Below are 22,662 nucleotides of genomic sequence, written 5' to 3'. Positions count from 1 at the left end.
CAGAGAAGGTTTCATGGAGAAGGTAGCAGTTACCCAGTCCTTGGAGGATGAATTTAGTGTAAAAATATGAGGGTGTTCAGGTACCACACGAACAAAGGTGATGAGATTGATCATAGCCTAGTTGGGAGATAGTGGTGGGGGCATATTTTTAAGGCTATAATAGGATACAGGGACTGGAGGTAAACTAAAATTAGAAGGCAATAGCTCAAAACCTCACTCTCCCCATATATATAAAAAAATGACCTTAGACACTTGTTGCCCATTTGCCACTTAAGGGGCTAACAAGGAAGAGAAGGCTAGATGTCTTCTCATATGGTGTCACTTGTGCTGGTCTAAGCATTATTGCTACAGGAAGGTCTGCACTTTAGCAAGGTGCAGCTTGGGGGAAAACCGAAGACCAATGTATTCCAGGGAAAGGTGAGAACAAAGGGAACTAACTCAATTGGTGCCCTATTGTGTGCCAGGCGCTATGCCAGGAGCCAGTACAATAAAATAATTATTATAGTTCTGAAAAATTAATATGTCCCGGGCACTGTGCCAGGCACTGGGGCAGAACTAATACTACTACTGCTTCTAATAGTAACAATAATGAAAGCAACAAAATGTACCATTCATTGAACTCTCACTCTATGCCAGATGTGTGTGTTACAGTAGCCAAGAGGGAGGACAGTAAAATCACGGTAAATTTGTGACTTGAAGTGAGTATGATTGGATGATATATAGTCAATTCAGAGTCTAGTGTTACTTTTCACCTCTTGCATTTGAAATTAATCTGGTCTATTGCATTTCCAGTGGGCTGTGTTATGAGAAGCCTCATGGTATACCTCTGTAGAGAAAAAAAAATCTTTCCTCCAGAAGTTTGCCTGAGATGTACTATTAGAGAGTCACTCCTTTGCTTTAAGGCACTACATCTCTAAAACTACCCCTGGAAGGGAAAATAAATCATGTGGCCAATAGCTGATAACACCTTAATGTGGATTCCTTGATTAGGAAATTTGCTGTGGCCTTGGGAGTAAAGAGATGTATGTTTAGAAGGACATGAAAGATGTGATGGAGGGGAAAGGAGAGGCCTGGAAATCTCTTTTATGGTTTCATGCCCACCTCTACACTACATGCTGAGAGTGATGTAAAAATGGGTTCCCTATATTGTTTGTCTACATGCAGCATTCTTTAGATGTCTAATGACTTTGCCTAGTTTCCTGCCATCTGCCAATCCCCAAAGCTGGTGCCATTTGACCCTCACTTCCAGCTTCAGCCTCAGCCTTGCTCCAAGCTCTGAGGCTAATTCTTTCTCCATATGCTCTGTCATTATTCTGGGAATAAGTAACTAATGATGGAATTTCTGACATCTCTTGAAGATGGATTATAGGGAAGGTTCCCTTCCATCACCCTTTACCTTTATACCTGGCAGACTGCACTCATCTGCCATTAACCTAAGCCAGGAGGTGAGGCTGGCTTTCCCATCATTATGCACTGGCCTTGAGGTGTATCCTTAACTGAATGAAATGAAACCAGCCAGCACTTCATGCCATTCTACGAGTAAACCCTACTCCCAGTGTAGTCCCCCAAGCATGAAAGATTAGGAATGGTCAATCAGGCTGCCTCAGGGGGCTTATCATGTTCCTTCTTTTCTGTGCTGCTAGCCAGAGGAGTTTGTCTAATGGGATCTGTGACATTTGTGGGTTTAAATGATGCGATTTAAAGAGCTACATCAATGGGCTGGGCAGAAGGCTAGGATGCAAAGTAGTCTCACCAAATCCCAGCCCAGATGGTTGCCCAGCTCAGGACTTTGTCTGTGAGGAGGAAAGCCTGGATTTCCATCTAACTAAAAATAATGGTGCCTTTGGAAGGACATGAGATCTGTGTGTGGCTTGTCCTCTGTGCCATGAGGATTGAGTTTGAATGGTGAAACCCTTGTGACGTCTTGCCCTTATCCAAGCTTATCTGTCTACTTGTCCATCTCTTCAGAGTCCTTTAAGGAAAGTCAGTTTAATTTTATAAACTTGTATAATCTCAAGTGGATAATAAACATTCAATGAATATGTACCAGGCACTGTGATAGAAGATGAGGATAACAGCTAAATTGCTTAAAGCCATACCTCATCTAGTAAAAAAAAATTACATTTGAACAAGAACCTTGAATGCCCAATCCAATGAGTGACTAAAGTGGAAACTTCATGCACATAGCCACAGGGGTGGGCTGGTCAGAGGAATCTTATTTGAAGGTACCTGTGTGTGTGTGTGTGTGTGTGTGTGTGTTGATTTCAAGAGCATTTTGACTCCTTTGAGTCAAGTCCTTTTAGAACTTCCTAATTTTAATGTACTAACACTAATCTTTCCCAGAAAGGTCCAGATCTTGAGCCTCCTTTAAGGGACCTCAAAGATCATCCAGAATAATCCCCTGTCCAGTGAAAAAAATCCCCTTGACAATATCCTTGTTAAGTGATTGTTCACTTAATGAGCACCTCCACTGATGAGAAACTCACCACTTTCTCACCTTCATGGTGAATGCTGACATTCAGCAAACGCTGGTTTATGTCCCGCTGAAATCATCTGCCTACAGCTTCTATTCCACGGCCCTAGTTCTGCTCTCTAGAGCAGTATCGAGCAAAGCTCTCCTTTCTTCTATATAACAATCCTTCACGTGTTTGATTTCAGCTCTCAGGTTTCTCTCTGCCCCCAAGAGTCTCCCCTTCTCTAGAATTATGAGCATCCTAGTGGTCTGATTCTAGTTATACTATACTTTGTTTTTCTTAAAGTATGCTGCTCAGAAATGAACACAGTTCTCTAGAATGGTCAGGCTGAGAAAGATTACACTGTGGCTGTTTTTTTCTTCATTTCTCATTCAGCAAGATCAAGACACCATAATATCTTGTTTCAAAAGGCACTTTAGACCATTTTGCATAGTGGTGTATTTGTAGTATTATGCCTTTCATTTGTATAAATCTTATCAATCCAATAATTTCATTAATTTATAAATAATAAATTAACATGAAGCACTTATCATGTGCCAGATACTGTGTGTGCTAAATGCTTCACATACATTATTTAAATTATTCCTCACTTTCAGGCAGTTACCATTATTATCTCCCACCTCACAGATAAGGCACCTGAGGCACAGAGAGGTTAAGTAATTTGCTTAAGTTCACATAGCTAGTAAGTGGTGGTAAGGGGATAAGAGCTAAGCTTCTGACTCTAGAGTCTACATTCTGAACTACTTCAATGAAGGTAGATTCTTTTGTATGCTCCATAATGCTTATAATAGTGCCAGGAATAGTAGATATTTGATCTTTCAGTTTAATATTTGCTATGCAACTAGTATTTGTCATGCCCAGAACACTTGGCGGTAGGGAATACAAATATACATATATAAATGACATAGCCCTTGTCTTCAAACATTTCCAAGTCCAGAGGGAGGGATAAAAATGAAAATAAGTTAAATGTACTATGGTCTGATATGGAGTCTAATATATAGTAGGGACACTATATAGTAGGAGGAAGTGTTTAACTCTACCTGGGGAGAAAATTGAAGAGAAATATTTGGGCTATGTCTTAAAGAGTTGGTAAGAGTTTGCTAGACAGCAACGTAAGGATGGTCATTCTAGATGACGGACACAGCAGGTGCTCAGGTGTGGGTATATAAAACACAATGGTATTTTTTTTATTGGAGTATAATTGCTTTACAATGGTGTGTTAGTTTCTGCTATATAACAAAGTGAATCAGCTATACATAAACATATCCCCATATCTCCTCCCTCTTGCATCTCCCTCCCACCCCTCTAGGTGGACACAAAGCACCGAGTTGATCTCCCTGTGCTATGTGGCTGCTTCCCACTAGCTATCTATTTTACATTTGGTAGTGTATATAAGTCCATGCCACTCTCTCACTTCGTCCCAGCTTACCCTTACCCCTCCCCGTGTCCCCAGGTTCGTTCTCTACGTCTACGTCGTTATTCCTGTCCTGCCCCTAGGTTCTTCTTAACCATTTTTTTTTTTTAGATTCCATATATATGTGTTGGCATACGGTATTTGTTTTTCTCTTTCTGACTTACTTAACTCTGTATGACAGTCTCTAGGTCCATTCACCTCATTTTAAGAGAACATTGGCTGTCTTTCTATTCTTCAAAACTCTCAAGCACGTGATCACCTTGGAACCTTAGCGCATGTGGTTCACTGCCTATAATCCTCTTCTACTAGACCTTCAGTTTCCTTCTTATCATGTAGATTTCAGATTAAATGTCATCTTTTCAGTAAGCCTCCCAAGAACACATTTCTAATGGAGCAAGTCCCTTCATGTCACCCTCTTCTCATTATACAGACTTGATTTTCTTGAAGAACTTTTTGCTATTTGAAATACTCACATTTTTGTTCATTGTTTTAACATCTAGTTCCCCCAAACAAAATGTAAACTCCATAGTAGCAAGAACCTTATCTGTCATGTTTACTACTCTGTATACAAAACCTGGCATGTAGTAGGCTCTCAATAGATACATATTAAATTACTACATGAAACAGTGGTAAGGATAGAGATGGGGGAATGCTCTGTCAGTAGAGCTCTGCTTTTTATTTTCTGGTTTTTTTTTTGGCCACACTGCACGGCATATGGGATCTTAGTTCCCTGACCAGGGACTGAACCCATACCCCCTGCATTGGAAGCATGAAGTCTTAACCACTGGACCACCAGAGAAGTCCCAAGCTCTACTTTTTCTTGTATGTTTAATCTCCTCCTCTCCATGCAGCCAAGTGCTTAGGCAAGAAGCCACACTTTCACCTCAAGGAAAGAATCTTAATTAGTCTAAGACTAAGTCAATATTGGTAATTCCATTTCTTTGGGCAGTGATTTACCTAGATTTGAGCAGTTGGTACAATTCTACCCAATGAGATGTACTAGAGGGCTTCTGGGAAAAGTTACTTTGTTCTTAAAAAGAGATGTAAAAACAAAAAGAAATATTTTCCCTTTTTGCCTCTGAATGTTGTCATTTGCATGTGACACCAAAGACTTTGGTAGCCATCTTGGGACTATGAAGAGAGCCAACCTAAATAATGCAGCCTCCACATTGAGAATGGCACAAATTGGGTCCTTTGTGATGTCTTTGAGCCATTGAATTAACCAATCTTGGAGCTGCTCAACCTCTAGACTTCTGGTTGTGTGAGATGAGAACCCCCTTTTTGTTAACCCACTTTTAGGCATGCTTTTCTGTTACAAGAAGCTGAACACAACCTAAGTGATAGCATTTTCTGGAAAATTACCAAAATTAAACCACAAAAAGTAGAAAGCCTGAGTATAGTAATAATCATAGAGGATATTAAAATAGTTTGAAATATCTACCAATTAAAAGTCATTCACCTCAAGAGACACTAAGGAATGCATAGCAAAGGGAAGGAAATAAACGGGTCCTTGATGACATATTGTGTTGTAGGATCAAAGCCAGTCAGCCTGTGGACTTCTCATTCATGCATACTTTGGAGATATTGTGGGTTTGGTTCCAGGCTTCCACAGTAAAGCGAATATTGCAATAAAAGATACTGAAGAGATGAGACCTTAAGCCTTGAAAAGAGTGAGCAAATGTAGGGCCTGTGGACTAATGACTGGAGATGGGTTCAAGATGGCAAAGTAGAAGGACATGCTCTCACTCCCTCTGTCGAGAACACTGGAATCACAACTAACTGCTGAACAATCGTCAACAGGGAGACACTAGAACTAACCAAAAAAGATACCCCACATGCAAAGACAAAGGAGAGGCTTCAATGAGATGGTAGGAGGGGCGCAATCACAATAATATCAAATCCCATAACTGCTTGGTGGGTGACTCAGAAACTGGAGAACACTTATACCACAGAAGTCCACCCACTGGAGTGAAGGTTCTGAACCCCACATCAGGCTTCCGAGCCTGGGGGTCTGGCAATGGGAGGAGGAATTCCCAGAGAATCAGACTTTGAAGCCTAGAGGGATTTGACTGCAGGACTTTGATAGGACTGGGGGGACAGAGACTCCACTCCTGGAGGGCACACCCAAAGTAGTGTGTGCATTGGGACCCAGGGGAAGGAGCAGTGACCCCATAGGAGACTAAACCAGACCTACCTGCTAGTGTTGGAGGGTTTCCTGCAGAGGCGGGGGGTGGCTGTGCCTTGCCGTGAGGACAAGGACACTGGCAGCAGAAGTTCTGGGAAGTACTCCTTGGCGTGAGCCCTCCCAGAGTATGCCATTACCTCCACCAAAGAGCCCGGCTAGGCTCCACTGTTGGGTCACCTCAGGCCAAACAACCAACAGGGAGGGAACCCAGCCTCACCCATCAGCAGACAGAGGATTAAAGTTTTACTGAGCTCTGCCCACCAGAGCAACAGCTAGCTCTACCCACCACCAGTCCCTCCCATCAGGGAACTTGCACAAGACTCTTAGATAGCCTTATCAACGAGAGGGCAGACAGCAGAAGCAAGAATAACTACATTCCTGCAGCCTGTGGAACAAAAACCACATTCACAGAAAGAGAGACAAGATGAAAAGGTAGAGGGCTATGAACCAGATGAAGGAACAATATAAAACCCCAGAAAAACAACTAAATGAAATGGAGATAGGCAATCTTCCAGAAAGAGAATTCAGAATAATGATAGTGAAGATGATCCAGGACCTTGGAAATAGATTGGAAGCAAAGATCTAGAAGATGCAAGAAATGTTTAAAAAAGACCTAGAAGAATTAAAGAACAAACAAACACAGGTGAACAATAAAATAACTGAAATGAAAACTACACTAGAATCAATAGCAGAATAACTGAGGCAGAAGAACAGATAAGTGACCTGGAAGACAGAATGGTGGAATTTACTGCTGCACAATAGAATAAAGAAAAAAGAATGGTAAAAAATGAAGACAGCCTAAGAGACCTCTGGGACAACATTAAATGCAACAACATTTGCATTATAGGGGTCCCAGAAGGAGAAGAGAGAGAGAAAGGACCTGAGAAAATATTTGAAGAGATTATAGTCGAAAACTTCCCTAACATGGGAAAGGAAATAGCCACCCAAGTACAGGAAGCACAGAGAGTCCCATACAGGATAAACCCAAGAAGAAACACACCGAGACACACAGTAATCAAATTGGCAAAAATTAAAGGCAAAGGAAAATTATTGTAAGCAGCAAGGGAAAAACAACAAATAACATACAAGGGGACTCCCATAAGGTTAACAGCTGATTTCTCAGCAGAAACACTACAAGCCAGAAGGGAATGGCATGACATACTTAAAGTGATGAAAGGGAAGAACCCACAACCAACATTACTCTACCCGGCAAAGTTCTCATTCAGATTTGATGCAGAAACCAAAAGCTTTACAGACAAGCCAAAGCTAAGAGAATTCAGCACCACCAAACCAGCTCTATAACAAATGCTAAAGGAACTTCTCTAAATGGGAAACACAAGAGAAGAAAAGGTCCTACAAAAACAAACCCAAAACAATTAAGAAAATGGTCATAGGAACATACATATCTATAATTACCTTAAACATGAATGGATTAAATGCTCCAACCAAAAGACACAGGCTAGCTGAATGGATGCAAAAACAAGGCCCATGTATATGCTATCTACAAGAGACCCACTTCAGACCTAGGGACACATACGGACTGAAAGTGAGGGGATGGAAAAAGATATTCCATGCAAATGGAAATCAAAAGAAAGCTGGAGTAGCAATACTCATATCAGAAAAAATAGACTTTAAAATAAAGAATGTTACAAGAGACAAGGAAGGACACTACGTAATGATCAAGGGATCAATCCCAGAAGATGATATAACAATTATAAATACATATGCACCTAACATAGGAGCACCTCAATACATAAGGCAACGGCTAACAGCTCTAAAAGAGGAAATCAATAGTAACACAATAATAGTGGGGGACTTTCACACCTCACTAACACCAATGGACAGACCATCCAAACAGAAAATTAATAAGGAAACACAAGCTTTAAATGACACAAGAGACAAGATAGATTTAATTCATATTTATAGGGCATTCCATCCAAAAGCATCAGATTACACTTTCTTCTCAAGTGCGCATGGAACATTCAACAGGATACATCATACCTTGGGTCACAAATCAAGCCTCAATAAATTTAAGATAATTGAAATTATATCAAGCATCTTTTCGGACCACAACGCCGTGAGATTAGGAATGAATTACAGGGGAAAAAAACGTAAAAAACACAAACACATGGAGGCTGAACAGTACATTACTAAATAACCAAGAGATCACTGAGGAAATCAAAAAATATCTAGAGACAAATGACAATGAAAGCACCATGACCCAAAACCAATGGATTGCAGGAAAGTGGTTCTAAGAAGGAGTTTATAGCCATACAAGCGTACCTCAAGAAACAAGAAAAATCTCAAATAAACAATCTAACCCTATACCTAAGGGAAGTAGAGAAAGAAGAACAAACAAAACCCAACGTTAGTAGAAGGAAAGAAATCATGAAGATCAGAGCAGAAATAAATGAAATAGAAACAAAGAAAACAATAGCAAAGATCAATAAAACTAAAAGCTGGTTCTTAGAGAAGATACACAAAATTGATAAACCATTAGCCAGATTGATAAAGAAAAAGAGGGAGAGGACTCAAATCAATAAAATTAGAAATGAAAAAGGAGAAGTTACAACAGACACCGCAGAAATACAAAGCATCCTAAGAGACTACTACAGGCAACTCTATGCAAATAAAATGGACAACATGGAAGAAATGGACAAATTCTTAGAAAGGTTTAACCTTCCAAGACTGAACCAGGAAGAAATAGAAAATATGAACAGACAAATCACAGGTAATGAAATTGAAACTGTGATTAAAAATCTCCCAACCAACAAAAGTCCAGGACCAGATGGCTTCACAGGTGAATTCTATAAAACATTTAGAGAAGAGCTAACACCCATCCTTCTCAAACTCTTCCAAAAAATTGCAGAGGAAGGAACACTCCCAAACTCATTCTATGAGGCCACCATCACTCTGAATACCAAAACCAAAGATACTACAGAAAAAGAAAATTACAGACCAATACCACTGATGAATATAGATGCAAAAATCCTCAACAAAATACTAGCAAACAAAATCCAACAACACATTAAAAGGATCATACACCATGATCAAGTGGGATTTATCCCAGGGATGCAAGGATTCTTCAATATATGCAAATCAATCAATGTGATACACCATATTAACAAATTAAAGAATCAAACCACATGATCATCTCAATAAATTCAGAAAAAGCTTTTGACAAAATTCAACACACATTTATGATAAAAACTCTCTGGATAGTGGGCGTAGAGGGAACCTACCTCAACATAATGAAGACCATATATGACAAACCCACAGCAAACATCATTCTCAATGGTGAAAAACTGAAAGTATTTCCTCTAAGATCAGGAAGAAGACAAGGATGTCCACTCGCACCACTATTATTCAACATAGTTTTGGAAGTCCTAGCCACGGCAATCAGGGAAGAAAAAGAAATAAAAGGAATACAAATCGGAAAAGAAGAAGTAAAACTGTCACTGTTTGCAGATGACATGATACTATACATAGAGAATCCTAAAGATGCCACCAGAAAACTACTAGAGCTAATCAATGAATTTGGTAAGATTGCAGGATAAAAAGATTAATGCACAGAAATCTCTTGCCTTCCTATACACTAATGATGAAAAATATGAAAGAGAAATTAAGGAAACACTCCCATTTACCATTGCCACGAAAAAATAAAATACCTAGGAATAAACCAACCTAGGGGGACAAAAGACCTGTATGCTGAAAACTATAAGACACTGATGAAAGAAATTAAAGATGATACCAACAGATGGAGAGATATACCATGTTCTTGGATTGGAAGAATCAATATTGTGAAAATGACTATAATACCCAAAGTAATCTACAGATTCAATGCAAGTCCTATCAAATTACCGATGGCATTTTTTATGGAACTAGAACAAAATATCTTAAAATTTGTATGGAGACAGAAAAGACCCTGAAAAGCCAAAGCATTCTTGAGGGAAAGAAATGGAGCTGGAGGAATCAGACTCCCTGACTTCAGACTATACTACAAAGCTACAGTAATCTAGACAATATGGTACTGGCACAAAAAACAGAAATATAGATCAATGGAACAGGATAGAAATCCCAGAGATAAACCCATGCACCTATGGTCAGCTAATCTATGACAAAGGAGGCAAGGATATACAATGGAGAAAAGACACTTGCTTCAATAAGTGGTGCTGGGAAAACCGGACAGCTACATGTTAAAGAATGAAATTAGAACACTCCCTAACACCATACACAAAAATAAACTCAAAATGGTTTTGAGACCTGAATATAAGACCTGGCACTATAAAACTCTTAGAGGAAAACATAGGAAGAACACGCTTTGACATAAATCACAGCAAGATCTTTTTTTGTCCACTTCCTAGAGTAATGGAAGTAAAACCAAAAATAAACAAATGGGACCTAAGGATACTTAAAAGCTTTTGCACAGCAAAGGAAACCATAAACAAGACGAAAAGACAACCCTCAGATTGGGAGAAAATATTTGCAAATGAATCAACGGACAAAGGATTAATCTCCAAAATATATAAACAGCTCATGCAGCTCAATATTAAAGAAACAAACAACCCAATCCAAAAATGGGCAGAAAGCCTAAATAGACATTTCTCCAAAGAAGACATACAGATGGACAAAAAGCACATGAAAATCTGCTCAACATCACTAATCATTAGAGAAATGCAAATCAAAACTACAATGAGGTATCACCTTACACCGGTTAGAATGGGTATCATCAGAAAATCTACAAACAACAAATGCTGGGGGGTGGGTGTGGAGAAAAGGGAACTGTATTGCTCTGTTGGTGGGAATGTAAACTGATACAGCCACTATGGAGAACAGTATTGAGGTTCCTTAAGAAACTTAAAATAGAATTACCATATGACCCAGCAATCCCACTATTGGGCATATACCCAGAGAAAACCATAATTCAAAAAGATACATGCACCCCAACGTTCATAGCAGCACTATTTACAATAGCCAGGACATGGAAGCAACCTAAATGTCCATCAACAGAGGAATGGATAAAGAAGATGTGGAATGTACAATGGAATATTACTCAGCCATTAAAAGGAACAAAATTGGGTCATTTATAGAGACGTGGATGCATCTAGAGACTGTCATACAGAGTGAAGTAAGTCAGAAAGAGAAAAACAAATATCGTATATTAACACAGATATGTGGAACCTAGAAAATTGTAAAAATGAACCGGTTTGCAGAGCAGAAATTGAGACACAGAAGTAGAGAAAAAACTTATGGACACCAAGGGGGGAAAGTGGCAGTGGTGGGGGCTGGTGGTGTGATGAATTGGGAGATTGGGATTGACATGTATACACTGATGTGTATATAATGGATGACTAATAAGAACCTGCTGTATAAAAAAATAAATTTAAAAAATTACGTAAAATTCATTCACCTCAAGTGGTTTCACAGTTTGTATATAGAACTTAAAAAATGTAGATGGTTATCTTGATATTAAAACTATTTTCAGATTATAGAAAAAGGAAGAACACTCCTCAATTAATTCTACAGAGCTAGCATAATCTTAATTCCAAAACCTGATAATGATACTTCAAAATGAAAACTGTAGACCAATTTCAACCATGAAAATAATTCTAAAAATTCTAAGTAAAATATTGGCAAATGAAAAGCAGAAGCAAATTGAAGAATAATAAATTATGACCAAATGGAACTTATCCTAAGCATGCAAGCAGGGTTCAATATGAGAAAATTTTGAATACAGTTAGTAAATTAGTCAACCAGTTAAAGGAAAGAAAACATGATTATATCAGCAGATGAAAAAAATTGATATAATTCAGCACCTATTTATTTTAAAAACTAAGTAAAATTGGAACAGAAGTAAACTACCTATACACAAAAGACTACCTCAAATCAATAACAAATATCATAATAAATTGTGAAATACTGGACCCACTGCCATTAAAATCAAGAATACCATTATCAGCTCTATTATTAAGTTTTAAGATTACGACTAAGGTAATAAGAGAAGGATGTGAAAATATTATAAACATTTAACACAGGAGACAAAATTACCTTTATATTCAAATAATATAATTGTATAATAGAACACCCAAGAACGTTTACAGAAACCTGTTAAAACTAAGAAGAGACTTTGGTAAGGTCACATAATGCAAGAAAAAAATACAAATATCAATAGCTTTAAAATTTTATATTAGTAATAATCATCATCACTCAGAAAGTAAAAAGAAAAAATGCAGTGCAGAATAGTGACAACATCTTAAGACATCCAGGAATAAATTTACTTAGAAAGGAACAGGATTCACGTAAAAGAAGTTAATGAAGGAGAGAATAGGGAAGCACACTATGTTGCTGAATAGAAAGACTCAATCTAATAAAAGTATAACTTCTTCCCAAATTAAGAGATAAATTACAAAAACTATCCCATTTGGGTTTTACATGCACTTGGGAAAAAATTAAATTTAAATGAAAGGATAAATGTATAAAAAATTCTACAAAAAATTTGATTAAGAGAAAAAGGACATTATTAAAATTGGCAGAGTAGGGAACTTCAAAAGCCCATCTCTCCACTAATGCAATGATTAACCTAGCAAAACCCATCAGTTCAAATCAACCTTTTCTGAACTCTGGAATCTAATAAGAACTTATAATAAGTAGTGCTTAATGAAGAAATAAGCTACTAAATTTTGGTAAGAGAGTTTTGTGGCATTTTTACTGAACAGCCTACCATCCCCCACTCCTTAGCTTGGAGATAGCCATGGGCACAGTGGCTCATATTCCTAGTGTGGCTTGCTGGTGCTGGGAGGGGGAAAATATGGATTTTGTTCTCAAAGAATTGTGATTGTATGTTTTGACTGATCAGTACATAGGTATTGAATTTCTTCGTGGAAGAAGAGGAATCAGCTCAGAGGATTGCATTTTTTTTACACCTCTTGGAATTTTCTCAGAGTTGGAGTAGCCTCCCCAGCAGTGTTAGCCAAATGCAGAACAGCATATTTGAGAAAGTAGAAGAAAGAATTAATGAAACTGAAGATATATACATTGAAATTTTCTAGTCTGAGGATCAGAAAATAAAAAAGAATGAAGAGAAATGAATAGGACATCATAAGTATGTGAGACACTATGAAGTATACCAACAGATGCATAATGCGAGTCCTAGAAGGAGAGGAGAAAGAGAAAGTGGCAGAAAGTATATTTGAGGAAATAATGGCCAAATACTTCCAAAATTTGAGGAAATACATGAATCTACATCTCAAAAAAGGTGAGCAAATTCCAAGAAGGTTAAACTCAAAGAGATTCCACACCAAGACACATAATCAAACTGTCAAATGACACAGATAATGAGGGAATCAAGAAAGCAGAGAGAGAAGTAACTGGTCACAGACAAGGGATCCTAATAAAAATTAACAGCCAATTTCTCTTCAGAAACCATGGAGGCCAGGAGGCAGTGGGTTGATACGTGTAAAGTGTTGAAAGAAAAAAAGAAAAGCCTCTCAACCAAAATTTGGTATCTTGCAAAACTACCCTTTAAAAATTAAGGTGAACTCAAGACATTCCCAGATAAACAAAAGGTGAGGAAGTTCATTGCCAGTAAACCTGCCTTATAAGAAATCCTAAATGGAGTCCTTCAGGCTAGATAGTAATTCAAAGTCATATGAAGAAATAAAGAACATGGGTAGAACACGGGTAGAGGTAACTACATAGCTAAGTATAAAAGCCACTATTATTGTACTTTTGGTTTGGAAGTTTTTTTTCTTTATGATATAGAATACAAATGCATAGAACAAAAATTATAATTCCATGTTAATGGGCACACAATATATAGAGATGTAAGTTGTGACAATAACATAGAGGAGGAGGGATGGAGCTGCATAGGAAAATAATTTTTTTATATTATTGAAGCTAAGTTATTATTAATTCAAACTAGTTTGCTATAAACTGAAGATGTTAATTGTAATCCCCAAGGTAACCACTAAGAAAATAACTAAAAACATATATAGAATAAGAAATGAGAAGTGAATCAAAATGATACACTAAAAAAATCAGACACAAAAGAAGGCCATAATGAATTGAGGAACAGAAACTATATATAAGACATATGGAAAACAAATAGCAAAACGTCAGAAGTAAGTCCAGTAATTATAGTTTGAAGGATTTGGGTGAGGGCAATGGACATAATGATGTCCTATTTTGATATGTTGGTGTTTGAGGTGTTTTTTATTTTTCTGGACATCAGGAAGGAGAGGTCCAGTCAGCATGTGGAGCACAGCATTGGGATCTGGTGATGTAGAATTGGGAGTCATCAGCATATTGATCAAAGGTTCTCCACACTGGCTGAACATTAGAATCACTTGAGGAGCTTTTAAAAACCACTCATGCTTGGGTCACAATACTCCCCACCTCTCCGCACATGCACACTGACATTTAAAACAGATCCCCAGGTGAACGCAACATGCATCCAAGATTGAGTACTATCATTATAAGTGGTAACTGGAGCTGTTAGGAGTGGATGTGATTATCAGGGAAGGTGCAGAAAAATGAGGGGAACTACTTAGAGTGGAGTGATAAAGGATCTAGATATCCACTGTCCAGTACAGTAGTCACTAGCTACATGTGGCTCTTTAAATTTAGATGAATTAAAATAAAATAAAAATTCAGTTCTGTAGTTGCATCAGGTACATTTCAAGCACTTAATAACCAGAGGTGACTCATGGCTACCATATTGGACAGCACAGATATAGAACATTTTCATCATTACAGGAAGTTCTATTAGACAGTGCTGGATGACCCAAATGTCTCTTCCACATCTAAAATGTCTGTAATACAGAGAATTCTTCCCAATTCTGGGTAGAAATATACAATATCTATGATAAAATATGGGTACTTTCATCTGCATAATGCATTTTGATGGCTATGGACACATGGTGTTTTTATTTTTGTAAGGTCTTCAACTCTTTTTCACTTCTCTTTGAAGTCCAGGCAAGTTCTGTAGATCCGCTGGCAGCTGGATTAAATCAATGCTTTTCATTTTCTCTAGAGTGAAGACAGAAGCGAAAAATATATATTTGTCTCCCTCAAGTCACTCAGCTGCATGGGGGAGTTTAAATCTGTTGCTCAACACTCTATCACATTGTCTGCATGATGTTCCTTGAAGTAGTCAAGGGAAAGGCAGAATGGGATGACACTGATTACAGCAAATAATATGCAGTGTAATTGGTTAAAAGTCTTGCCTCTGATTATTAGTCTTGGGGTTGGCTTTCATCCCAGATCCCATAGGCTGTGAGAAATGAGTGTTTGTCCCCTTTCTGTTACCTCTGCACTTTGGAATCTAAAGTGGCAATGTTCACATAGGAGCTTATTGACCAAATCCTCTTAAAATGGGACAGAGGGACTTCTTTACAAGTTTTTTATGCTAACAATTAGGGAATATAGGTGAAGAGTACACAGGAGTTCATTGTACTGTTCATATAACTTTTCTATGTGTCTGAAATTATTTTAAAATAAAAATTGCAACAAATTTACTTAAACCAGCAAATCATGAATTCTCATTAAAAAAAATCAAACAATGTGGCTTAAGATAAGGACAAATTTCCAGTCTTCCCTCCTCATGCCTTTTAAATGCGTTCATCTTTCATGTACATTTTCTATCCAGTTTTCTTCAGTTAATATTTTGTAAGAATTTCCCACACATCATTATCTGTAATAACACCTTTTAAAACTCCTGCCCTTCCCACCACTAATTTCCCTTGTGGGGAAGTGGCTCTGCAAGGTGACACTGACACAGTATGTTTCATGCCATTATATGTTAAAATATTTTGTTAAATGGCTACATAATATTTCATTGGGTCAGATCAGGTATACCATAGTCTCCAGTTGGGGATAGTTAGGTTTTCTTCCATTCATCTCTACTGTTACAAATAAAGTGGTGATAGATACTTTTGTACATAAAGATTTTTATATATATAATCAAGGTTATTTGCTCAACTTCTCAGAAGTCAAATTACTGGGTCAAACTCCAGGAGCATTTTTAAAGATACATACTGCTGAACTTCTTTCTAAAATTGCTTTAGTAATTTATCATCAGTGGTTTTCTAAAGGGAAAGAAAACATCAGAAAGCACAAGAAATAGAAATGGACCTCAGCTTTCTCATGTATAATTGATGATCCAAAGCCTCTTACCTCTCACATATTCTAAAATTCTCACATAGTGTAACAAATGGGTAATATGTCATGAATGAAGTGCAGTTTGGATGTTCCAATAGATGTTACTTTCATCTTGGGAGGAAGAAAGTTTGGGGAACCCTTCAACTGATGGTCTGGCATTCTCCATAGTAACAGACATCAAAGGCTATGTGAACATTTGTCCATCTCTCTGTTTCATAGCAGGACTTTATTAAATGGGTCCAAGTTTTACCTGTTATTTTTTTTTTTTCATTTCTAAAGAAGCAAGGAGATCAATGCCTTGAGTATAGCTGGTACTAATTAAAATTGTAAAGATCAAGATTAGCTGGAATTATTGTGAGGTGGTTAGGAAAGATATGCAGAAGAGGTAGAACCTGAGCTGAATCTTAAAGGCTGGGTGGGATTTAGACAGGCAGATGTGGGAGTTGGGAGAATACCTCTGTTATATATCGGGTGGGGATAGAATCCAAGGGTGGGAATTGGCATTGTCTTGGGTATGGCAGTATTTGGGAGGAGAAAGAAGTATGTAGGAGTAGGTAAACTGGACTCATTTTTTGGCAGATATGAACATATGGTTGAGAAGCTAGGACTTGATCTTATGGGCATTGGGGAGTCAGTCTAGGTTCTTAAACAGAATGTGATCAAGAAAGCTGTATGTTATAAGGTGACTCCTATGGCTGTACAAATGGTAGATTAGAGTAGGAGAGAATGGGACTATTTCCATAAGATAATGGAGTCCCACGTATCAATAGATTGCTGGCAGTCAAATGGAGAAGAGAAGAATTTTAGAGTTATTTCAAAGGAAGGAAAAACAGGACTTGGTAATGGATAGACTTTAGGAGGTGAGGTATAGAAAGAACCTCAAGATGATATCCAAGTTTAAGCCCTAGTGACTAGAAAAGTGGCAGTGCTGCTATCCATGTGATTGGGGAATGTTCTTCACTAGGCTGGTTACTAGGGCCATGATATTTTCATGGTAAACTGAGTTTCTGTCAAACATATCCTATTTCTTCATGACTTCCATTTTACTTCAGAGATGCTTATTTTGCCTTCTTCTTGGTCTTCATCTGGCACTGGCTCTTATTTTAACTTTGTTTCTCTGTCCCAGAAGGTTTTGCCAAGTAATGATCTTAAGTGTGTAAATGCACTCAAGAAGTTCTGCTGAGTATCCCCTTATAATGCAATCTCTTTCAGTGTGACTGTTTTGTAACTTTCTCCTTTTGCATATTGGGATCTATAAGACCAGGTCACCCTTGTTGTTACTGAGAGGCTTTTACTTTTGTACGAGGATCTATTTCCTGAAAAGTTGATTAGTTCTCCACCTCCCTGCTTGTCCCAGCATACAAGATTAGGACTTGAAATGTTAGAAGAGTACAATTTCAAAACAAAAGATAAAAATTGTCAAGGGACTTACCTGGAAATAATGGTACATACCTCTATGTGTAAAATGGTGCTGTTTAAAGAGTAGTGTCCTGGGAATTAGGAGACCTGGATTCTAATCTCAGCTCTTCCACTAATTTGAAGTATGAACTTGAACAAGTCACATTTCCTCTTCTTTGTGTCTGTTTCCTTTTCTGTGAAATGAGGAAGACCAAAAAAGTGATTGCTAAGATCAATGCCAGCCCTAAAATCAACTATGTATTAAAACAATAAATGTTTACATAGTATTAGCCACATTTATGATACTTAGAGACCACTGGGTTAGATACAGCATCAAGTGAGGGGCACATTTATCAGCTAGCCAGGTGTTTACTCCATAAAGATAGGACAAGAGGATGATTCAGGCTAAAAGAAAGGAAGTTTGAGAAAATTACTGGTTTGGGCTGTTTTTATAGATGAAATAAACTAGATAATCCAGATTGAATCACCTCTTCCTTTGACATTCGGGTCAGCCCAATACTATATATCTGTATGCCTAAGGTAGAATAGAATAGGACCCAAAGATGGGGTTCCTCTGATTTTCTGAGGTCTGTGCCCACAGCCTCTTGAGGGCTGATTCCCAGAAATAACAGTTATACTGCTGAAAGCCATCTTAATGAGTCCTCGTGGTTTCCATTATAAGGGGAACCAGCCCAAGACCTTTCTTCTAATAGAGATTCCAAAGACTGTTGTTAGGAGAGGGTTTTCCTCCATTGTGCCCCTTCCAAGAATTGACTATTGCCAGAGTATCTCTATTGCCTATTAATGATCCCCTATGGCTTTGTCATTTACAACTTAACCTTAGTGTTCCTCAGATCTGGATAGCAGATCACCTGGAAATGAGGATGCTCTCTGTGAACCCTATAAAACATTGCCATAAATTTAATCTAACTTCTTTAAGAATTTGCATCCATTACCTCAAGATGCTCTGAGCACCATGTAAATAGAGGAACATGCTAACACATTCAAAAGCTCTGCTCAGCAAAACTTTCATCTCCTTACTCAGCTCAAGCCCTGTTCTCTCGTTCTGTCTGTTCTCCCAGCTCCCCATTCTATCCACACCTTGCTCTCTGGATTAAATGCTAATGTGAACTGTGTTCTTTCTGGCTGCCAACTTCTTTTCAGAATTTTCTGCCTCAGGTTGCAATTGCCCTGTCTTGCATCTCCTGCCCTTTCCCCCACCTATTTCCCTAGTGGGAAAGTGGCTTTTACAGGTGGGATTGAGACAGTGTGCTTCATACCATCATATGACTACAGGGAATTTTTTTTTTTTTTTTTCGGTACGCGGGCCTCTCACTGTTGTGGCCTCTCCCGTTGCGGAGCACAGGCTCCGGATGCGCAGGCTCAGCGGCCATGGCTCAGGGACCTAGCCACTCTGCGGCATGTGGGATCTTCCCAGACCGGGGCACGAACCCGTGTCGCCCGCATTGGCAGGTGGACTCTCAACCACTGCGCCACCAGGGAAGCCCACTACAGGGAATTTTTGCTAGCAGTTTAAAGTGCAGACCTAAGTATATGAGCACAAATGGATAAAAGCAAGCAATTGATGATACCTGATATGCTTTTCCTAGGTGTTCTTTTGCTACAGGTTAATTTGTTATGCTATCTGCTAGCAGTCACTAAAGGATTAAGAGGAATTTGTGACTGAAAAACCTGAAATGGAGAAAATTCTCCCCATGGATTAAATTGTTTCTGCAAATCAATAAATGACTGTCACAGATTGATTTTTGTAGCATAACACCTTGGTGCAACCTAAAGAACATCAGTGATTTGTGGAACTATAGTGTGATGAATATCAGTTGATCAGAACACTTTTTTAGTGTTATTTGTGTAATTAGTCATCCTATACTACTTCTTATACTAAGCAGTTCTGTAAGTTATATTTTCAACTTACTGTGCAGTGTGGGACTTTTATTTATTCTCAGATTTCCTCTAATACTAGTATCCTGATTAAAAAGGTCCCTCTTGGTCATTATCTCTCTGAGATGAAATGTGTCTCTGAGTCAGGAGGCTTTTAAGCTCTCCCTTTAGTTTACTGGTCCCTGACATCTATCTAAGGTTTTATGATTACAAAGTTCTTTTACATACATTATCTCATTCAATTCTTTCACTTACCCTTGCCTATTTCACAGAGCTGTTACCTTTTTAACTAGATGAATATTTTCCAACACCACAGAAATTAATAATTTGCTCTAAAACCCAAGGATTAGTAAATGGCAGAGACAGGATTATAACCCAAGTCCCCTGATTCCATGTTCTGTGCTTTTCCCACTTCTTGGTGCATTCAGTGTAAAATGAAGAAATGAAGGAATACTCTATGAAATACATTGATTAAAGCAAGACCCTTCATGTGAATTTTACCTCTGCATCCATCCCAGGGCTGTACTTCACATTGTTTTTTTTTTGTTTGTTTGTTTGTTTGTTTTTTTTTTTGCGGTATGTGGGCCTCTCACTGTTGTGGCCTCTCCCGTTGCGGAGCACAGGCTCCGGACGCGCAGGCCTAGCGGCCATGGCTCACGGGCTTAGTTGCTCCGCGGCATGTGGGATCTTCCCGGACCAGGGCACGAACCCGTGTCTCCTGCATCGGCAGGCGGATTCTCAACCACTGCGCCACCAGGGAAGCCCCACATTGTTTTTGAGAACAGAGCCACCATGTTTCAGTTGAGCTTCAGAGAGGATTCTGCCCTTGGGCCCTTTATCAAGTTGGACCATGTTTATAGTCCTTTTTAGTGACAGAAACCTTCCTCTTTGCTATAGACTGAATTATGTTCCCCCCAATTCATATATTGAAGCCCTAACCCCCAAGGTGACTGTATTTGGAGTAAGGAAGTAGTTCAGGTTAAATGAGGTCATGAGGGTGGGACCCTGATAGGATTGGTGTCCTTATAAGAAGAGACATCAGGGAGTTCTTTTGCTGTCTCCACTGTCAGGACACAATGAGAAGGCACCACCTGCAAGCCAAAAAGAAAGCTTTTGCCAGACACCCAACTGGCCAAACCCTTGATCTTGGACTTCTCAGCCTCCAAAGCTGTGAGAAATAAATTTCTGTTGTTTAAGTCACCCAGTCTGTGGTATTTTGTTATGGCTGCCCGAGCTGACTAAGACATCCACTTTGGTTTCTTCTTAACTTGGAAAAAATTTAAAAATCTGAAAAAGATATTCACATTCCAATAGCTATGCAGATGGGGATAGGTAGATTCTATGTATTTCTTTCGGGAGTGATACATCTAATACTAGACTCCACTCATGGTAGGCATTGACAAGTTGCCCTGGGTATGGGGTTAGGAGGAAATGAGGAGGCTTTATTGGGCAACTTGAGGGAGTGATACTTTATTTTTTTTTTTATTGTGGGAGGGAGTCAGTACTGTCTGTCCCTTGAAACTCCATGTAGCTGACTGGGAATTTGCAAGGCATGCTTGGTGGATGGGCCTAATAGCTTTGTACAGGAATTGTTGATTTATAGTGAGAGGGGCTTGATCTTGCTTTCAGAACTTTAAAAAAATTATAGTTGAGTTACAATATTATATTAGTTTCAGATATATAGCATAGTGATTCAGTATTTTTATAGATTATATTCCATTAAAAGTTATTATAGCAAAATAATGGCTATAATTCCCTGTGCTGTACAATGTATCCTTGTTGCTTATCTATCTTATACATAGTAGTGTATCTCTTAATCCCATACCCCTATCTTGCCCCTTTCCCTTTCCCTCTCCCTGATGGTAACCTCTACCTTGTCTTCTATACCTGTGAGTCTGTTTTGGTTTCCTATATACATTTGTTTGTTTTATTTTTTAGATTCCACATATAAGTGATATCATACAGTATTTGTCTTTCTCTGTCTGACTTATTTAACTGAGCATAGTATTCTCTAAGTCCATCCATGTTGTTGCAAATGGTAAATGTCATTATTTTTTATGGCTGAGTAATATTCCATTGTATATATATAGCACATCTTCTTTATCCATTCATCTGTTGATGGGTACTTGGGTTGCTTCCATGTCTTGGCTATTGTAAATAGTGCTGCTATGAACATTGGGGTACATATATCTTTTTGAATTAATGTTTTTATTTTCTTTGGATATATACCCAGGAGTGGAATTTCTGGATCATATGGTAGTTCTATTTTTTGTTTTTTTAGGAACTCCATACTGTTTTCCACATTGGCTGCACCACTTTACATTCCTACCAACAGTGTACAAGGGTTTTGTTTTTTCCACATCCTCACTGATATTTGTTATTTGTGGTCTTTTTGATGATAGCCATTCTAACAGGTGTGGGGTGGTATCTCATTATGATTTTAATTTGCATTTCTCTGATTAATAGCAATGTTGAACATCTTTTCATGTACATGTTGGCCATATGTATGTGTTCTTTGGAAAAATGTCTGTTCAGGTTTTCTGCCCATTTTTAAATTGGGTTGTTTTGTTTCCCTGATGTTGAATTGTATGAACTGTTTATGTATTTTTTTAACATCTTTATTGGAGTGCAATTGCTTTACAATGGTGTGTTAGTTTCTGCTTTATAACAAAATGAATCAGCTATACATATATCCCCATATTTCCTCCCTCTTGCATCTCCCTTGTGTATGTATTTTGGATATTAACCCCTTTTTGGTCATATCATTTGCAAATATTCTCTTCCATTCCCTAGGTCATCTTTTCATTTTGTCAATGGTCTTCTTTCCTGTGCAAAGGCTTTTAAGTTTAATTCAGCCCCATTTGTTTATTTTTGCTTTTATTTCTTTTGCCTTAGGAGACAGATTTAAAAAATATTGCTACGATTTATGTCAAAGAGTGTTCTGCCTATGTTCTCCTCTAGGAGTTTCCGGGTTTCAGGTCTGGTTTTGGTATCATATTTTACATCTTCATGTTTATTCCTTCACTCTTTATTGTAGTTATAGATGCTTTACAATTTTTCCTTTAGTCTTCATACTACCATATTTAAGCAGTTGATCCTCAGCCTTTATATTTGTCTTTATGAGTGGGATTTTT

The 22,662-nt window shown here is 38.2% G+C and overlaps 1 protein-coding gene across 2 annotated transcripts in view; it reads right to left on the bottom strand.

Annotated features, from left to right (window-relative positions):
• The window catches only part of TRPC5 (transient receptor potential cation channel subfamily C member 5), a 272,451-nt gene that overhangs the window by 144,493 nt on the left and 105,296 nt on the right, over positions 1-22,662 (bottom strand). For both annotated transcript variants that reach the window (XM_059050011.2, XM_067024307.1), the window contains exon 2: positions 17,684-17,823. The gene's annotated coding sequence lies outside the window, so the exon portion shown is untranslated. The remainder of the gene's footprint in view (positions 1-17,683; positions 17,824-22,662) is intronic.

This window comes from Kogia breviceps, chromosome X, assembly GCF_026419965.1.
Source record: "Kogia breviceps isolate mKogBre1 chromosome X, mKogBre1 haplotype 1, whole genome shotgun sequence".
Classification (NCBI taxonomy): domain Eukaryota; kingdom Metazoa; phylum Chordata; class Mammalia; order Artiodactyla; family Physeteridae; genus Kogia; species Kogia breviceps.
Note: the sequence above shows the minus strand (reverse complement) of the source record. Positions and strands in the feature narration are given on the sequence as shown.